A 21309-nucleotide genomic window follows, 5' to 3' on the forward strand; every position below is an offset into this window, starting at 1 on the left:
TTTCCCTTTCACTATTATTTATATTCCCCAAATGAATGAGAACATATAATGTTTGGATCTATACCCTCAAAACTATAGAACACTTCTGAAAGAAATTGAGGAAGACACAAAGAGATGGAAAAATATTCCATGCTCATGGATTGGCAGAATTAATATTGTGAAAATGTCAATGTTACCCAGGGCAATATACACGTTTAATGCAATCCCTATCAAAATACCATGGACTTTCTTCAGAGAGTTAGAACAAATTATTTTAAGATTTGTGTGGAATCAGAAAAGACCCCGAATAGCCAGGGGAATTTTAAACAAGAGGTTATTTTCATCAAATGGCAAATTTTTGAAGTGATCAAGTTAGACATTATTAATATATTTCATCACCTGTTCTCTCATTGTCTTATAACCAAATACAATATGAATTTTCCATATATAGAGAGACACAGTTATTGCTTCAACATTTTATGCAGAGCTGCCTTCACCTCCTGGTTCTTGAGGCTATAGATGAGGGGGTTCAGCAAAGATGTGATCACACTGTACTGAATGGAAACCACTTGTTCCAACTTAGAGCCTGAGAGGGGAGTCATGTACCTGAATAAAGCTGTGCCATAGTACAAAAGCACCACAGTGAGGTGGGAAGAACAGGTAGAGAAGGCTTTGCCTTGACCCCCAGAAGAACGGATGACTAGGATGGCAGAGATGATTCTAGAATAAGAGAAGAGGATGAGGGGAAGTGTCACAAATCCCAACAATGCACATGACCCAGCAAGAAGGACCTCATTGGCAGTAGCGTCAGTGCAGGACAGAGGGAAGAGAGAAGGAAGCTCACAGCAAAAGTGAGGGATGACATTGGGGCCACAGAAATGTAAGTTGTAGGTGAAAAGACTATTTGGCAAGGAGTTTAGGAACCCCACTGCCCATGCTGCAATTATCATCCCAACACAGAGAGGCCTATTCATAACCACACTATATAGGAGAGGGTGGCAGATGGCAGCATAGCGGTCATAGGCCATGGCTGACAGTAAGCAGGCCTCTGTGCTCCCAGAAAATATGAGAAAGAAACTCTGGGTCACACAGCCCCATGTAGAAATAGTTTTCTTTTGAGCTAATAAATTCTGCAGCATCTTAGGCATCGTTACTGAAGAAAGGCAGAGATCTAGAAATGACAGGTGACCTAGGAAGAAGTACATGGGTGTTTTAAGGTGAGAATCATTTCTGATCACCAGGATCATCATCAGATTCCCCATCAAGGTCAAGAGGTAAATCACCAGGGAACAGTACAAAAAGCATGGTCTGGATCTGAGGATTTCCGGACAGTCCTATGAGGACAAACTCGGTAATGATGGTAAGATTTTTCATGATTAAAGTTACTGGCCCTAGAAAGAAACATAATGCAGTTGAGTCATCCCAGATGAATAAGACTTTTTAAAAAAATGTGACTTCCAGCTTAGAGGTATAAATGAAAAACTATGAGGTCAAGAAGTTTCCCTCTGGGTCACATTCACCATCCCCATTATTATTTCAATTCTGGTGGCATGAGCACCCCAAAGTGCTTCCTCTGTAACTGGTTCTTTGAACTTTAATACCTATTTATTCAGGAAATATTTAATAAGCATCCAAGTGCTGGATACCGTACCAGATCCTGGGGATACAAATAATGCTTGAGACATTATTCCTGCCCTCAAAGGGCTTAGAATTTAACAGGGCAGAGAAACATGTAAAGAAGCAAAATAGTCTGTAATAACATAATGCATAGGACATAGCAATGGCACAAATATAAATTAATTGTCTCTGGATAACTTGGAAAATGAAGAATGGGTAATGCTTAGCCTGTTTTGGGATATTTACTCCACTAAGTAAACAAAGTGGAAGACAGTGCTCTAGGCAAAGGAAATGGCATGATCAAATATAGGGGAGGCATGAAATATTAGTGCCTCTCTGAAGAACTTCATCAGCTCAGAGTGGTTGGGTACAGGGTGATTCACAAGGGCATGTGGTGCTAAGTGTGAAGGTCATGTGATCAAATTGGTAGTTTAGAGACATTCACCCTGGGGACATGTGGAAGATGAGCTGGAGGCAAAGCAACATATAGTTAGGGCAGTGAGTTCATTCTTTTAGTAGATACTTACCAAATACCTACTATGTTCCCAGCACAATTCTAGACTCTTAGGCTGTATCATTGAACACAACAGACAAAAATTTTTATCTTCACAGAACTTACATTCTAGTTGGGAAATTTAGAAAATAAATAAAGACATAAGTAAGTAAGTATAATGTGTTAGAAGGTGCTATGTGCTATATAAAATAATAAAGCAGGGAAAGGGAGACGGCTAATATGGGGGTAGAGGAGGGCAGTGAGGTTTGCAATTTAAATAGTGTGGTCAGGAGAGGAGTGACTGAGATAGGGTTATTGGAACAAGGATTTGAAGGTGATGAGGTCATTATCCCTGCAAATGTTCTATGGATGGAGAATTGGGGGAGTATAGCACTGAGTCTAGTCAGAGCTGGTGAGGGGTTAACAGAGGCTGTAGCAGTGAGAGATTAGAGGAGACAGATTTGAGAGATATTGTTGAGATGAATTCTAAAGAATGTCATCACCAATTTGTTGTTTAGAGTGAAAGTAAGTAAATTAAAAATGATTCTCCAGTTTTTGCCTTTGGTAATTGAGTGGTCCCATTCACTGCAACAGGAGCATATTTGAGGCAAAGATAATAAACACAGTTTTGAATATGTTGTTTGATGAACCCTGTGAGACAGTGAGAGGGTGTCCAGAAGGCACTAAGAGATAGGGTCCTGAAGTTTAGAGAAGATATTTGGGCTGAATGTATGAGTCAAAGAGTCATAAACAAACTCACCCAGAGTGAGCCCATTTATAAGAGAAGACGCTCTGGGGTGGAGTTCCATATGACAGAAAAAATCCAATGGGAAAAAGAGAAAGAGAAACACAAAAGATCTCATTCAGCATGGTCAATCATGGACCCATGCCTTTCTGATTTGAAGGACCCACTGGAGGTCATACAGCACAATGCCCTGTTGATAGTTGAGGAGATTGAGGTCCAGTGAGGGAAGACATAACTCCTGCCACCAACTCCTTTACTCACCAACCCACCCATCATCCCTGTTTCTCTTTCTCTGCCTATTGTGTTAAGAACCCTCAGGTCTCAGCTCAAGGGTCATTTCCTCAGGGAAGCCCTTACTCTGCCACTATAATTTTCTTTTGTCACATTTGGTTTTCTATTATTATGCTTGCTATAATTGTGGTGCTCAAACTCACAACCCTGAGATCAAGACCTGAACTGAGATTAAGAGTTGGATGCCTAACCAATTGAGCTATCCAGGCATCGCAAAATAAATAAACTTTTCTGAATATAGAAGAGAGGTACTCCCAACCTCCCTCAACCTGTCCCCATCCCTGTAGTCAGTCTTTGTCTTATTACCCTGCTTTGTCTTCATAACACTTACCAACATCTGGTATTTTAAAGTACATTTATTATCCACTTTCTCTTCTACTAGAATGTAAACTCAAAGACTTTTTCTTGTTTTGGCCATTACTATATATCCCTAGCACTTAGAATAATACCTAGCATATAGAAAGGGCTCAGTATATATTTGATGAATGAATTTGTTTCATGTATGTCTGTGTTTTGAGAAGTTCCATGAGGACTTAGACCATGCCGGTATTTTTTATTTTTATATCCTCAGAGCTTAGCACAATGCCTAAAACTTAGTAGGCATTTAAAGTTTATAGAATAAAAAAAAAAAAAAAAAAAATAAAGTTTATAGAATAAAATCATAAAAAAATCACAAGATAGCTTTTGCACACTATTCAACTTTTAACATATCATATATTGGAGCTCAGAAAAACATTTTTGATCACCGAATAAGTAAAAGAATAAATAAAATAAATGAATGTATGATTCATAGGCAACCCTGTTAGTGAGACAAACTGCCATTGGGCAGTAAGATGTCATATTATACTCTAATGCCTGTGCCCCTGTTCTAAGGAAGGGGACAGTTTGAAATCCCTGTGACTGTCTTGGATGGATGGCAATGAGGCTGTACAAAGAGTCAGAAGACCTTGACACGAGTCTCAGCTACTAGTCAGGCAGTGTGGCTTTAGGCACGTAGGCAAATCTGTATCTGAATCTCTATTTTCTTTTCGTTTTCAAAGATTTTATTCATTTATTTGAAAGAGAAAGCGCATAAATAAGGTTAGGAGCAGAGGAAGATGAAGAGAGAGAAGCAGACTTCACACTGAGCAGAGAGCCTGACATGGGGATTGATATCAGGACCCGGAAATCATGACCTGAGCAAAAGGCAGATGTTTAACTGACTGAGCCACCCAAGGGTTCCTGATTTTCTGTTTTGTCATTAGATTTATCTCCCTAAGTCTACATGGCAATAGATAAAAATGAATTATTTTTAGGATTTAACATTTCTGGTTTCTGGTAAGGAGGGAAGATGGTACCAGAGTAGGAGGATCCTAGGCTCATCTCACCCCATGAACACAACTAGATAACTATCAAATAATCCTAAATACCCCAGAAATCAACCTGAAGACTGAAAGAATAAACTCCACACCTAAAGGAAGAGAAGAGGCCACACAGATGAAGGTAGAAAGTGTGGAGATGTGATTTAGGGAAGAAAGGAATTGTGGGTACTGTGGAGGAGAGGAAGCCATGGTCACAGAGAAGAATTAGAGAGACTGGAGGACACAGGGAAATGCACAAGGAGAACATTTCCCCCAAAGCCACTGGCTTGGAAAATGAGAGGGACTGAATTTTGTGGGTTCTTGCAACCAACATAGCTTAAAGCCTGGAGTATTAAAGGGCAGTAGGGTTGGCCAAGATAGAGCCTGGGGCACTGTGCCACTCTTGGAGAGAAGGCAGGGAAACAAACTGGGGACAGATGGCATGGAAACAGTGATCTGAAGAATGCAAGGGACACACAGGAAGGTGATTATTTGCTCTTCTTGGAATGCATCCCTGAGAGGCAGCATTCACAAGAATGCGTCTCTAGGAACAAAGAAGCTAGCTGTTGCCATTTTCCTCCCCTGCCCCTCAGCATAAACACAGACCTGCAGGAAGCAGCACAGTGCCAACATTAGCTGCCTAACTTGCTTACACTAAGCCCCACTCCCCTGCACTCCAGAGGGACTGCCTTTCTCAGTTAAGCTTGCTTCAGCCCCAGTGTGGCATGCCCCTCCCCCAGAAGACCAGCACAAACCCCTGCCCACACCAGGTTGCCCCCCCCCCCCGCCCCCCGAGTTCTTCAGGGCCTCAATTCTGGTGGAAGTGTTACCAGGCCTCATTTCACAAGCAGGCCAGAGTACACCTGGTTAAAACTCACCGCATTCAGGTCAGGAACCAAACACTGCCCACAGCACGCAAGATGAGCCTCCTTAAATGATTGACCTGAAGGGTACAGCAGCCAAAATACAACAGCAGAGCACAGGTAGCACACACCAGAGACATTTCCTGAAGTTCCAGGCCCTGGGCACTACATGACCTCTTCTTTATAACCATTACCTTCAGGAGCAGGAGACATGGCTTTTCTTTTTTCTTTTTTTTTTTTTTTAAATTTATTTTTTATTGGTGTTCAATTTACTAACATACAGAATAACCCCCAGTGCCCGTCACCCATTCACTCCCACCCCCCGCCCTCCTCCCCTTCTACCACCCCTAGTTCGTTTCCCAGAGTTAGCAGTCTTTACGTTCTGTCTCCCTTTCTGATATTTCCTACAGACATGGCTTTTCTAACACAGAGTAGAAGGTAGAAACTTAGACAAATGCCAAGACACAGGAATTTATCCCAAATGAAAGAACAAGGCCATAGCCAGAGATCTAAGAAAAACAGATATAAGTAACATGCCTAATAGAACTTTTTTAAAAGATTTTATTTATTTATTCACGAGAAACACACACACACACACACACACACACACACACACACACACAGGCAGAGACATAGGCAGAGGGAGAAGCAGACTCCACGCAGGGCACCCAATGTGGGATTGGCACCCGATGTAGGACTCGATCCCGGGACTCCAGGATCATGCCCTGGGCTGAAGGCAGATGCTCAACCACTGAGTCACCCAGGCGTCCCACCTAGTGGAAAATTTAAAGTAACAATCATAAGGATACTTACTGGGCTTGAGAAAAGAATAGAAGACATCAGCGAGATCCTTGCAACAGAGATAAAAGAGTTGAAAAACGATCAATCTGAGATGAAGAATACAATAAACAAGATTGAAAGCAGGTTTGATGCAATGAACAGGACACTGGAAGAAGCAGAGGAACAAATAAATTAGTTACCCAGAAGACAAAATAATAGAAATAGTAAAGATGAACAAAAAGGACAAAGAATTATGCAACATAAGAAGATTTAGGGAACTCAGTGACTCATTAAACATAATAAAATTCGTATTATAGAGGTCCCAAAAGAAGAGGAGAGATAAAAGGGGGAAGAAAATATATTTGAAGAAGTATAGCTGAAAACTTCTGTGTTCTGGGGAAGGAAATAGACATCCAGATCCAGGAGGCACAGACAACTCCCATCAAAATCAACAAAAGTAGGCTAAACACCAAGATATATTATAATTGAATTCACAAAATATAATAATAAAGAAAAAACCTTAAAAGCAGCAAGACAAAAGAAGTCCTTAACTTAAAAGGGAAGACCCATAGGGCTAGCTGCAAATCTCTCCACAGAAACTTGGTAAGAAGGGAGTGGCGCAATATATTCAACATGCTGAATGGAAAAAAATTGTAGCCAAGAATACTCTACCCAGCAAGGATGGCATTCAGAATAGAAGAGATAGCTTTCCATACAAATGAAAGCTAAAGGAGTTTGTTACCACTAAATGGGATGCTTTAAGTGCAAAGGAGGACCAAAAGTGACAAAGGACAAGAAAAAAAATCAGAGAAAGCTCCAAAAACAAACAAAAACAAATAATAAGATGGCATGCAATGCATATCTGTCACTAATTACTTTGAATGTAAATGGACTAAGCGCTCCAAACAAAAGACATAGGTGTCAAAATGGATAAAAATACAAGACCTATCTATACGCTGCCTACAAGAGACTCATTTTAGACCTAAAGACATCAGCAGATTGAAAGTGAGGGGATGGAGAAATATTTATCACACAAATGGATGTCAAAAGAAAGCCAGAGTAGTGATACTTAACATTAGGCAAACAAGACTTTAAACCAAAGTCTGTAACAAGAGATAAAGGAAGGCACTATAAAGAGGACAATCCAACAAGAAGATCTAACAGTGGATCTTGTCCAGTGTGTCATTCAAAGTCATTGTTTCCAAAAACAAACAAACAAACAAACAAACAAACAAAAAACCCAAAAACACCAAATCATTGTTTCCTTGTTTTCTGTTTAGATGCTCCATTAATGCAAATGGAGTTTTAAGTCCCCTACCATTATTGTATTATTATCAATGAGTTCTTTTATGTTTGTTATTAATTATTTTGTATATTTGTTTGCTCCCATGTTGAGTGCATAATATTTATTTAGATCTTCTTTAGGGGTTGGATTTCTTTCTAAAGAAATAAATGATATAGACACTTAAAAAAAATCCAATAGAACAGAACAATGAAACTAGGAGTCAGTTCTTTGAAAGAATTAATAAGCCTCTAGCTAGACTTACCAAAAAGAAAAGAGAAAAACCCAAATAAAATCACAAACAAGAGAGGAGAAATAACAACAAAGACTAGGGAAATACAAACAATTGTAAGAGAGTATTATGAAAAACTATGCCAACAAATTGGACAATCTGTAAGAAATGGATAAATTCCTAGAAACATAAACTACCAAAACTGAAACAGGAAGAAATAGAAAACTTGAAAATCCTGATAATCAGCAAGAAATTGAATCAGTAATAAAAAGTCTTTTCAGCAGGAACGCCTGGCTTAGTGGTTGAGCATCTGCCTTTGGCTCAGAGTATGATCTTGAGTCCAGGGATCTAGCATGACCTTGGGCTCCCTGCATGGAGCCTGCTTCTCCCTCTGCCTGTCTCTGCCTCTCTCTGTGTTTCTCTCATGAATAAATAAATAAAATCTTAAAAAAAAAAAATCTTTCAGCAAACAAAAGCTCAGGGCCAGATCACTTCACGGCAAATTCTACCATACATTTAAGGAAGAGTAAATATCTATTCTTCTGAGACTACTCAAAAAGGTAGAAAAGGAAAGAAAACTTTCAAATTCATTCTATGAGGCCTGCATTACACTGATACAAAAATCAAATAAAGGAACGCCTGGGTGGCTCAGCAGTTGAGCATCTGCCTTAGGCCCAGGGCATGATCCTGGTGGAGCCTGCTTCTCCCTCTGCCTATGTCTCTGCCTCTCTGTGTCTTTCATGAATAAATACAATCTTGAAATAAAAAAAAAAGATAAAGATTCCACTAAAAAAGAGAACTACAGGCCAATATCCCTGATGAACATGGATGTAAAAATTCTCAATAAGGGGCAGCCCCAATGGCTTAGCAGTTTAGTGCCACTTTCAGCCCAGGGTGTGATCCTGGAGGCCCGGATGGAGTCCCACATCAGGCTCCCTGAATACAGCCTGCTTCTCCCTCTGCCACTGTCTCTGCCTCTCTCTCTCTCTCTATTTCTAATAAATAAATACAATCTTTTAAAAAAAATTCTCAATCAAATATTAGTAAACTGATTCCAACAATACATTTAAAGAAACCATTTACCACAATCAAGTGGGATTTATTCCTGAGTTCCAAGGGTGGTTCAATATTTGTAAATCAGTCAATCAATATGATACGTCACATTAATAAAAGGATAAGAACCATATGATCATGTCAAAAGATTCAGAAAAAGCAAAACCCACAGCTAATATCATCCCTGATGGAGAAAAACTGAGAGCTTTTCCTCTATGGTCAGGAACAAAACAGATGTACACTCTCACCACTGTTATTTAACATACTACTAGAAGATCTAGCCACAGCAATCAGATGGAAGGAAGAAAGGAAGGTAGATACCCTTAAGGGAGTAAAGTGAATTGCAAAACAAAAGCAATTTGTGTGTGAACTCTGTTTTTCTGATAGGAACTAGTTTAACTATTTTATGGTCTTTAACAAGTCAATTGATTCTTCTTGGTTTACTTTAAACATGGTGTTGAGCATAAGATAGTCTCCCTGATTTCTCCCTAACATCTTTTGTTACTCTTTTGTCTCATTATTTTAAAATTTCCCTCTTTTAACAATCTTCTACAATGTTTATGCTTTGGAATTACCATCTAGCATTCAATGAAATTCAATTTAAATTCATTCCAGAGCCTTATTAGTGACCTATCTAGAGCAATTTTTCTCCTGTGATGACTTGCAGCTGATACAATTCCTTGGGCAAAATTAAAGTGGCACCATGAATAGCCTGAAATCCTATGCATATGTGATAGATAGATAGATAGATAGATAGATAGATAGATAGATGTGAAAAATCTCAACTCTACCTATAATCAAAGACTTGCAAGCTAAAACTAGATGATGATACTGCTCTACAACTATTTATATGGAAATAAACTATTTAAAACTGTAATAAACAGTGCTGGCAAGATTTGGTGAGACTTTTATGCCCTTTTACATTGTTGGTAGCATTATATGTTGGTATAATACTTTTGGCAATATGAAATACAAAATATCTCTTTTGGAAATTTATCTTAAACACATGCTTCAAAAGAAGAGAAAAAACCTATGTGTGAATATGTATATTCCAGTGTTGTTTTTAAGACAGTAGCACTAGGATCAACCTAAAGATCAAATAATTAGAGAATAGTTGCTACATTTCAGTGGAAACACATGACAATATTAGCTAACGGTGAAAATGATAATTACAGAGAGGAGGAAACAAAATGTCCATGATATATAGTTTAGAAAAAGATCAGAATATATAATTGCTATAAATTCATTAGATTATGTGAAAATATGCATACAATAAGGATTTATATGAAATTAAAAACTGAAAAATTAACAGTTGTTAGGATGGTAACAGAATGGACAACTGCTTTGATTTTTACATTTAAAAACATGCTTTTTATACTTTCAATTAAAAAATATCTTTCTGGAGTAGATAATATATAAGCCACATTGCACCTTTTTACTTCTAACTCAGCAATTAATCAAACCCAATTCCAATAAGGAATATGCAACTCTTTCTTTTCTCATTCTATTTCTGCCTTGCATGTTCTATAACAAACTTGAATTTGGTCTAAAAAGCCATTTCTTTAAGGAGTCTTAGCTGCTCAGATGGAGAATGGAAATAATAATAGTCTGATTTTCCTAATGCCTTTTGCCTGTCCTCTGTCTACAGGTTTTTCAATCCCAAATTCATGATCCAGAAAACTTGGCTGGTCCTGAGGCCACTGGGAAGGTTGGAGGCTAGAGCTTCTCTGCATTGAAAGTTCCCTGATAGAGAAGTCTCCCACCCCCACCCCCATTCCCCATAAAAAGCATTTTAAGGAAAGACAGTGTCTTAAAGTAAAGGATGCTGTGCCCTTGTGGAATGGGAAGAAAGGGGTATCAAGGATGTTCTCTCTTCTTCATTTCTCACCCTAGTTGCAAACTTTGTGGTTTTCCCTGAGTAAATCTTTTTAGACATATGGTATTTAGTCATTTAGATAATGAAAATTTGTTTTTAAAAAATTTTGTTTTATAATGAGAATGTAAAGGAAAGTTAGAGGTTTTGCTTCATCTCTGAAAAATTCTAAGGAGCTGTACAATCAGGCTGTGCTTTCTAAATATTTGGTCTTGCTTGGAGATGGGGCTGTGAACTAAATAAATGAGCTCTCAAATTAACTTCAGCTTAAGATCCTGGCATTTAGCTAGGAAATTTCCCACCAGAGAAAATGAGAATACTCCAAACTTACTGCCACCCATAAGTCAGGAATTCTCCATCCAGCTGCCCACCTGATAGCTATAGCTGCCCCCTCCCCATTCAATCCCAAAGGAATCTCAACCTTTTGTCCAGAATCTGATAAAGGAAGAATACAAACAGATTATGGATTAATAAAGTGACAAACTGGGGTGCCGGGGTTGCTCAGTCAGTTGGGCATTTGCCTTTGGTTCAGGTCATGATCCCAGAGTCCCAGATCATGCTCTGCAACAGGCTCCCTGTTCAGTGGGGAGTCTGCTTCTTCCTCTGCCCCTCATCCTGCTCATGCTCTCTCTCTTAAGTAAATAAATAAAATCTTAAAAAATAAAAATAAAAAAATAAAGTGACAAACTACTTAACCTCCTAAAAATTTCATCTCAGCCCAGCCATGATCTTCTTTTGTGAATTTGGGAAGGCACTTTTACTTGTTCTTCCTAGGCTCAGTTCCCTCTGCAGTGCAATGAAGGTCTAGAACAAATTTCTCACATTTGGTGCAATGGGGAAGATAGAGAAGGACTGTTGAGTCTAGTTTTTCTGCCTTGTTTTAAGAGGTGAATGATGTAGGACACTCAAATAATTCAGGTCTCAGGAAAAAGTGTTATATTTTCCCAACCAGTTGAAAACTGTGTGTCTATTGCAGTTAAAGTCACCTTATGTTTCGTTTTGGATAAAGGATTAAGTGTTGACATGCATGGGCTCTGGTTTGAACCACTACCTGTTAAGAGGCTTTGGCCATCCTTTTTTTCTTCCTTTGTCTTCTTTATCTCTTCTGATTCAAGGAGAGCTCCTGGCCAATTTGTATGAATTTTATCATTTTTTCTAGTCTTCTACTTGGTACCTATATGCTAGGCTGGCCCTTGGAGAAGGAGAGTGAATAATGAGGACCCCAGGGAGCCTGGGATAGTCTGAACTTATGGGGGAAGTCAGTTGTCTGGGCCCCTGGCACTCTTGCCACTATGGTAGTTTGAGCAAGCGTGGAGTAAGGGGTGGGCACTGCTAGTGCTCTGCTAGCAGGAGACTAGCCTGGGGTTTCTTCAGGTTTGGCAGAACTTTATCTTCCCTATACATTTGCTTGTACACATAGTCCTACCCTCACTCTCTCACATACATGCAAACAGTTAAGCCTCACTTCTAGAATCACAGGATTTTTTTTTAAGATTTTATTTATTTATTCATGATAGAGAGAGAGAGAGAGGGAGAGAGGCAGAGACACAGGCAGAGGGAGAAGCAGGCTCCATGCAGGGAACTCAATGCAGGACTCGATCCTGGGACTCCAGGATCACGCCCTGGGCCAAAGGCAGATGCTTAACCTCTGAGCCACCCAGGCAACCCTAGAATCACAGGATTTTATGGAACATAAAAAATCACACATATCATTTTATTTGAATCTCCAACCTGAAGCATGAGCTCCACACAGCCTCTCCCATAAGTGTACACCCAGCCTGTTAGAACTTCTTCAGGAATTCTCTTCCATCAGCTAACTACTGTAGAACTGATTTAAAGTTTGTCTCCACCCTGCCTAAAATTCTAATATTATATTACCTATGTTACCATTTCCAAAAACATCTAAACAAGCTTTAACAAAAACAAAGCAACTAGGAAAAACAAAAACTCCTCAGACTGCATATCCCCTAAATCTATGGCTGGCTCTCATATTCTCTATCTCCTTCATATCAAGACTTCTTCATGAAGTTATCTATGAAAATAACTTCTCTATGAAGTTATCTCTTTATACAGTCTCTCCTTATCTTACTTTAGCTAGTTGAAACTTGTCAGTATTATCAAGTACTTCCAAAACCAGAGTTGCAAAATCAGTGTAACTTTTCTGTTTCTTCTCACTAGAATTTTCAGTGGCATTTGACACAACTGACTTCTCTATCCTCCTTGAAACATTCTTTTGTTGGCTTTTTTGATACAAAAATTACTGATTTCCTTCCTCAATCAATGGCTACCGTTCCTGTTTCTCTTTCTGGGTCATTCTCAAGTTCAACTAAAAGTGCTAGACTGTTCCATGACCTCCTCTTCACTTCATTTTCCTTAGATGTTCTATGTCAATCATATAATATCTCCAAACACCATATATACTCCAAGTACTAGCCCTGATCCCTCCCTAGAATAATATATACAATTAGATACTTGACATTTCACTTTGATGTCTAAAACTATCTTTAACAATTTAGCTAAAATGCAACTAACCAACCAGCCAATCTAACAAATATCAAATCCTTAATTTTCACCCTCCTGGTATGCATTTCCCCCAAATATGCTGATCTCTGCAAGTGATGTCACCATCTACCTACCATTTGCTCAAGTAAAAATATGACTTATCTCTGAGCCCTCTCTCTTTTCCAGTCTAATGTAGCAGCAAGTCCTATAACTATATTAGTTCTCCATAGAGTAGCCAGAGTAATCTTCAAAGCTTGTCTCCTTAAAAATCCTTTAAAAGTGTTACTTTTAACTCTAGCTTCTTCTGCACTAGCTGTTTTCTCTGCCTGGAATGTTCTTCCTCCTGAGCAAGGTGAGTTTCTCTTGTCATTTGATCTCAGCTCAAATAGCATTTACTCAGAGAGGTCTTCCATAACACAACCCAACTAAAATAAAGAACCAGATAGTATTTACCACGTCAGCCTAATGTTATTCTCCACATAGAACTTATTATTGTTTGGGATTTCATTATTCATCATTTGTTTTATTGCTGGTTTTATCTCATTAGGTTGTAAGCTGTATGACAGCAGGGACCCTGAATGTGTCGTTCACCATGGAATTTCCCAGTATGGGGAACAAACCCTGACAATGTAGAATTTTGTTAAATAAAGGGTGGGTTAGGAAGCTGTTACTCAGACACACCAGCTGACATTTTTACATTAAAATATTACCTTTTAAAATAATTAGTACTTGATTATGTGGCCAGAGAAATTTTTATCAATTTTGATTTAGTATTTCCCATTCTGTTGCGTTTTCCTAATATGTCTTCTAAAAAACTCCCACGTGAGGCAAACAAGGAAGAGTTCAGTGTATCTGCTTGACTGGTTCAACTTTGTAAAGCTCAGTGTCAAGGTTTCCTTAATCTATTATTAGAGATTTTTTAAAAATTGTGGTAAAATACAGATAACATAAAATCTGCTATCTTAACCATTTTTAATGTAGAGTTCAGTAGTGTTAAATATATTTATATTATTGTATAACCAGACTCCAGAACATTCATTTTGCAAAATGCTAATTCTTTACCCATTAATAACAACTCCCCATTCTGCCTTCCTCCCCAGCCCTTGGCAAGCACCTTCTACTTTCTGCCTCTATGAATTTCACCATTCTAAATACCTCATTTAAGTAGAATTATGCAGTAAGTGTCTTTTTGTAACTAGCTTATTTTACTTAGGATAATTCCCTCAAAGTTCATCCATGTTGCAGTGTGTGTCAGAATTTCATTCCTTTTTAAAGCTGAATACTATTCCTATTAGAGATATTTAGCCTTGCACTCTTATAAAAGCCATAGACTACAGAATCTCCTTATTACAATTATTACAAAACTTTGGACTACTTCATTTTCCTTGACACTTTTAGGTCAAGGAAATTGACCTTGACATTTCAAGGACAATTTTATTTTCAACAAAGCACCATTTCCTGCATGTCCTGACTTGGCTTCAAATGTTTTTAATTCACTGAGTTTGGTTGCTCTATTCTCTGAATATACCAGTTTTCTCATTCCTAAAGATCTGTTTGCTCTCTTACATTCCTTTGCAGTAATGCATTTCCTCCAAGTTGCTCAGGCTACCGGGGAGAATGTTCAACTTGAGTTTCTGCTTAAAGAACAAGAATAACCTGGTGAGGTGACTGTAGCGGCAGTAAGCCTCACTGAGATGCTACCATAGTGTTTACGTAGAACCACCTCCCTTCTTCTCTTTAGGTGTTCAGGAGCCATATTCCAAGGGAAGATACCCTGAAGGCTTAGCTTGGGTCTCCTGTATTTATCTTTGGCAGTTACTCTGTCAGGACAATGGGCTAAATAACTGCCCTATCTTGATTTCCTGCTGACAGTTCCAGTTGTCCAAGTGGACTAGATGAGTAATACCTTCTCAAAGGAAGAATGGATTGCTGTAGTTGAGGAAACTAGAAGCCATGCCATTTAGGGAAAACAAAACAAAATCCAGTGTACAGTGAATACTAAATAAACATTTTTAAAATAACCTCACAACAGGGATTATTTGACCATCTTATTTCTTCTAAGAAAACTAACTCTGTGTCATCACCAGAAAATAGATCCTTAACCTATCCTGGTCCACATGGAGATAATGTATTATTTTTTAAAATCTGGGTACTAGCAAACATTTCTTTAAGTGCTCTAATATCCCATCTGAGAAAACCCCTGGAAAAGTAGCTGCAGAGAGAATCAAATCAAGAAATCCTTCATTTTAGGCAGAGGGTCCATATGACCCAGTAATGAATAGAGCAGCAGGTTATGCAGATGGTTTTAAGGACGCACAAATAAAACCTCCTCCCAGCATCCAAATATGGCTGCACTATATATGCAATCTGGGTAGAGAGGTTCTTTGAACTGTAGAAAGATTTCTGACCTTGGAACTGAGGCTCTAAACTGAAAATATATATATATAGCTAGATTATTTTCTCACAGTCTATGCTAAGTGTTAATGTCACTAGCCAGAGGCTCGACATCTATAAATGAAAAAGCTGTTTTTTTGTGTAAGGGCTATTAAGAGGATCATGATATATCTCCTTAAAAATTAAATATTCAACTTCCTTTTTTCTGCAGCTAATGCTGGAAATTTCTTCTTCGAGGTTTTATTTATTCAGATTGTGTATGCAAAATTAAAATGCAAGGAGCTCTAGGAAGCAAGGAATATATAACAACTATCACTTCATATCAACAAACCATAGACCGGGTTTGCTGGAACCTGTCTGAAAGAAGTACTACTTGAGAACAGCTCCTTACAGAGTGAGACATACAAAAACTACTTGGCACAGACACTTGGAAGAACCTCAATGACCTGGAAAAGAACAGAGTGTCACTGTTTTTGGAAAATGCATTAGGTTAAATTGATTAGAATGAGCAATTCAGGGCTCTGTACTATCATGAAATCCCTGAGTTTGTGGGAATGTATTGGTCCAGAAAGAAGAGGAGAGAACCAAAAACAAAGGTAGGAAGGTATTAGAGACAAGTTCACCTGGTATAAAATTTTGCCCAGCAAATGCCTGAATCTTGCATCCTTGCCATTTTCTGTAACCCACAATCCCGATAGGTGGACAGAATTGGAGATTACTCATAAGAGCAGAAAAATTAATGCTCTGGAAATCATAGGAATGGGGTGTTGATTGAGATGACCTTTGAGACACATGGATCTCAAAATTATCTTCTTGATGTCCTTTCTTCTATCCTTTCCAGACTAGGGCAGTGCTACAATGCTAATATCTGCTTCCCTGAAGTTTCATGCCCCCCAAAATGCAGACTCTATTCTAGAGGCATGAGAAAGTAGCAGGATACATGAAAATTAAGATAGTCTTGTAAACATATCTGGGGCTAAGTTTAAGTCATAGCTCTGTTTCTCATTAGCTGTATGTTCTTTGTAAAGTTTTTAAGCCTACTTTATCTCAATTTCCTTATCCACAAAATGGCCTCTAATACCTCTCTTGTATGGTTTTAGAAGTTATTTAGATAACTTACGTACCATGCTAAGCACACACTGGCTGTGATTAAAATTCTGTGTTATTCATTGACTAATTTTAATCCCCTAATGTTCCCAAGGAAAAGTCCATTCTGAGGGCAGATCAGAACATATTATTGAACTAAAAACCAGATCAAGGAGGGAGAGATGGAAACAGATAGGGGGAGGATGATCTCACTGTGAGAGCAGAATTTCAAGAGACATCAAACAAAATAAAGTACACAGCAAAGGAAACAGAGAGAGGAAGAGATGAAGAGAAGTGATAAGTAGCCCAGGAGCTAATCAGAGACATTAAGGGGGACCTAGCTCTCCTCTTTCCTGATGGTGAAACCCTCTAGGGGCTCTGGCCTGTTAATTGAATGTTTCAATAAACCTTAATGCAGAAGAAAAAAGCAACAATTGTGTGTGTGTGTGTGTGTGTGTGTGTGTGTGTGTGTGTCTTTCTCTCTCTCTTTCTCTGGGAAGAGGCTTTTGTCTATCTAGGTTCCAGTATTAGAAAAAGAAATATATTAGTGCATGTGCCAGGATCCTTCCAGGCTAAGATTTCAAAATCCTTTTCTAGATTCTTACAAGTTTGGGCTGCTCTGAATTCAAATAAAGAGAAATTTTGAAAAGTTTTGATTCTTGGCATGTAAATATTTGACCAATTATTTAGACCATTTCAAAACCAGCTATTTTTCACTGTTTTCTCTTACTGCTCTAAATATTTTTCCTGAGGGTATAATGCAAATTAAGGTTTCTCAGATCTAACCATTCAGAAGAGCAGGAGACTTAAATAGCCAGTGGGTTTAACAAGTTCTTTATAAATCTTGGATACTAGCCCCTTATCTGATATGTCATTTGCAAATATCTTCTCCCATTCTGTAGGTTGTCTTTTAGTTTTGTTGACTGTTTCTTTTGCTGTGCAGAAGCTTTTTATCTTGATTAAGTCCCAATAGTTCATTTTTGTTTTTGTTTCCCTTGCCTTCAGAGATGAATCTTGCAAGAAGTTGCTGTGGCCAAGTTCAAAAAGGGTGTTGCCTGTGTTCTCCTCTAGGATTTTGATGGATTCTTATCTCACATTTAGATCTTTCATCCATTTTGAGTTTGTCTTTGTGTGTGATGTAAGAGAATGGTCTAGTTTCATTCTTCTGCACGTGGTTGTCCATTTTTGCCAACACCATTTACTGAAGAAGACTGTCTTTTTTCCAGTGGGTAGTCTTTCCTGCTTTGTCAAATATTAGTTGACCATAGAGTTGAGGGCCCATTTCTGGGTTCTCTATAAAGAACTTATTAAACTCAACAGCAAAGAAACAAACAATCCAATCATGAAATGGGCAAAAGACATGAAGAGAAATTTCACCAAAGAAGACATAGACATGGCCAACAAGTACATGAGAAAATGCTCCGCATCACTTGCCATCAGGGAAATACAAATCAAAACCACAATGAGATACCACCTCACACCAGTAAGAATGAGGAAAATTAATAAGACAGGAATCAATAAATGTTGGAGAGGATGTGGAGAAAAGGGAACCCTCTTGCACTGTTGGTGGGAATGTGAACTGGTGCAGCCACTTTGGAGAACTGTGTCGGAGGTTCCTCGAAGAGTTAAAAATAGAACTGCCCTATGACCCAGCAATTGCACTGCTGGGGATTTACCCCAAAGATACAGATGCACCCCAGTGTTTCTAGCAGCAATGTCCACAATAGCCAAACTGTAGAAGGAGCCTTGGTGTCCATCGAAAAATGAACGGATAAAGATGTGGTTTGTGTATACAATGGAATATTACTCAGCCATTAGAATGACAAATACCATTTCCTTCGACGTGGATAGAACTGGAGGATATTATGCTGAGTGAAGTAAGTCAATCGGAGAAAGACAATCATTATATGGTCTCATTCATTAGGGGAATATAAAAAATAGTGAAAGGGATTAAAGGGGAAACGAGAGAAAATGAGTGGGAAATATCAGTGAGGGTGACAGAACATGAGAGACTCCTAACTGGGAAACGAACAAGGGGTAGTGGAAGGGGAGGTGGGCGGGGGATGGGGTGACTGGGTGATGGGCACAGAGGAGGGCACTTGACAGGATGAGCACTGGGTGTTATACTATATGCTGGCAAATTGAACTCCAATAAATAATATAAAAATTAGTTCCAGTATTAGAAAATAAAAAATATAAAAATATTTTTAAAATATAAAAAATATACAAAAAAAATTAAATAGCCAGTGGGTAGGCAGCTGAGCCTGCAAGCCCAGAGACAGCTGAATTGAAGTCTTGAGTTCCTTAAAGTTCATCCAGAAGCAAATTTTTGACTTCATTATCTTAGAAATTTCCTTATATGTATGTTTGTATTGACCAAAATACTCTTGACGTTCCCTTCAGCTTGACTAAACTTTAGAAAGGTTTCTTCCTGAATATAGACAGTTTCTCTCTGTGATCTCTATTTCTTGGCTTAGAGCATTTACTTCAGAAAATTTGAAACTGCAAATTCTTTCTCTGCCTCTTTAAAATGGATATCAATCTTCTCTCAGCCTTTGGCCTACTTTCTCAAGGTCCTGAGAACTATCTCTGTGAAATGCAAACATTGAAGGAAATAGTATTCCTATTTCTCAGTCTCTGGGAGAATAGGAGCCTAATTTAGATGGATAAAAATTAGCAAATACAGATGGCCTAATCACAGAGAAGAATATTTGCAACCTCAGGAATAATTCAATGTACTTGATACATCCCTTTGATCAATCTCCTCTGTACAGTTCTCTAATACTTTTAATCTACCTCATGCCAGTTCTTGCTTGCACTTTTTATTTATTTTTATTGAAGTATAGTTGCAGGGGTACAACATAGTGATTTGACAAGTCTATACATTACTCAATGCTCACCACAAAAGTGTATTCACATGTGCTTATGCTATTGTATTATAGTATTTAGTATATTCCTTATGCTGTGTTTTTCATCTTCATGTGTTTATTTTATAACTGGATTTTTGTACCTTTTAACTCTCTTAATCTATTTTGCCCATCCCCCCAAGCCATTTCCCTCTGGCAACCACTAATTTGTGTCTCTATTTAAGAGTCTGGTTTTTTTTTTTTTTAATTCATTAGTTTTGTTTTTTAGATTCCACATATAAATGAAATCATATAGTATTTATGCTTTAAAACTGTCCTACCTTTTCTTTCAGTAGAGTTCAGTCTCTCTCCTTTATTGCAATTTTAAGTCTAGTATAAAAGTTGAAGTAAAATACTGTAGCTACAATAATTTGCTAACAGATACACAATATAAAAGATGCTCCAGAGATGAGTTAAGAGGACCAAGGCATAGGAAATGGAAACTGGCTTGGGTAAAGACATAACAATCCTATTTTTACTAAGTTTTTAAAGTGTGAATTTGGGAAAGGTTTTGATCCCTCTTTTTTTGTTTCCCCAAATTTACCACAGGGATAATAATATTCTTTGCAAAATTGTGAGGATCTAGTTCTGAATAATGTTCAACACTAATTAAGCAGATCTTCAGTCACATATTTCTAACTTGTTCATCATTCTAAATTTAATTGCTCAGTATCTATACAAAGATAAAGAGGAGTAAGGGAACAGCATCCTAAGAAGGAAATGTCAGGATAATGGTCTGCTTTATGAGCCAAGTGTCACTGCAAGTTAGATGACTAGAGGACACAAAGAGGACACAAGTAAAATATGCAGAAAGGGATGGAATTAAGAAAATTAGCATCTCTGTGTTAAAAAAAGAAAACTGCAGGCCCAAAATGGCATTTCTTAGACCGAGTTCCAAACTGGGCTTAATACCCAACCTAGTTGCAGTTTCAACCTTCCCCAGAAATGTAGCTTTAACCAGTCAGTTAGGAAAATTTTTCTTCTGTTAGCACCAGAGAGTCTCTCATTTGGGTCCTCTCTATCCCCCAAAGAAAGATGAGGTCATCTGCATGATAAGACACCTGGTTGTTTTCCCCCTAGCAAACATCCTGCTCTGGAACAATCTTTTTCTTGTGCTAATAATTTTCTTACCCTCATCCACTATCTATAAAAACCTTCCATTTTGTACAACTCCTCGCAGTGCTTTACTTGCTAAATGGGGTGCTGCCTGATTCATGAATCCTTTAATAAAGCCAATTAGATCTTCAAATTTACTTGGTTGAATTTTGTTACTTAACATCTGACAGATAGCCAGGAGAATTCAGGATGGCAGTTTGCTTCTGTTTTCTGCAGATAGAAAGAGTGAACAGGTTTTCTGCCTTGATGGGTGAATAGGGTTGATCTCAGGAAACCTCTGCATAGCTAGCTATCCACATCTTGAGACAAACAGGTTTTTTTTTTCTTTTTCTTTCTGGAAATAATTTATGAAAAAAGAAAACCATATTGATTAGGGTTACAGGAATCCCCAGTCAAAATATTCAGAAGCATTTCTGAACTTGGACTTACTTGTGTACCCTGATGAGAGCCAAACTCAATCAAGAAGTTACAATTCTAGGGGTGCCTGGGTGGTTCAGTCAGTTAAGCGACTCTTGATCTCAGCTCAGGTCTTGATCTCATGGTCATGGAGCCTACTTAAACAAATAAACAGACAAGTTAAAATTCTCTCCAGGTAGTTATCTGAACTCCCAATCTCATGCTTTTCATTCCCATACATTCACTCCCCCTCTTCCCTGCCCCATAGCTTTCAGACCATTCTAAGTACCTGAGAGTATTATCAAAACAAAAGATTCTCAGGTCTAGTCAACTAGAGATGCCATTAGGCTTAACTAGCCAA

The 21309-nt window shown here is 38.3% G+C and overlaps 1 long non-coding RNA gene and 1 pseudogene across 1 annotated transcript in view; both read right to left on the reverse strand.

Moving 5' to 3' along the window:
• OR8BJ3P (olfactory receptor family 8 subfamily BJ member 3, pseudogene) lies at window positions 441-1353 on the reverse strand (annotated as a pseudogene).
• The window catches only part of LOC119877652, an 82470-nt gene continuing 80761 nt past the window's right edge, over window positions 19601-21309 (reverse strand). The window contains exons 3-4 of the long non-coding RNA XR_005380106.1: window positions 20982-21103; window positions 19601-20886 (exon numbers count right to left, since the gene is read on the reverse strand). This is a non-coding gene — a long non-coding RNA (uncharacterized LOC119877652). The remainder of the gene's footprint in view (window positions 20887-20981; window positions 21104-21309) is intronic.

This window comes from Canis lupus, chromosome 27, assembly GCF_011100685.1.
Source record: "Canis lupus familiaris isolate Mischka breed German Shepherd chromosome 27, alternate assembly UU_Cfam_GSD_1.0, whole genome shotgun sequence".
Taxonomy (NCBI): Eukaryota; Metazoa; Chordata; class Mammalia; order Carnivora; family Canidae; genus Canis; species Canis lupus.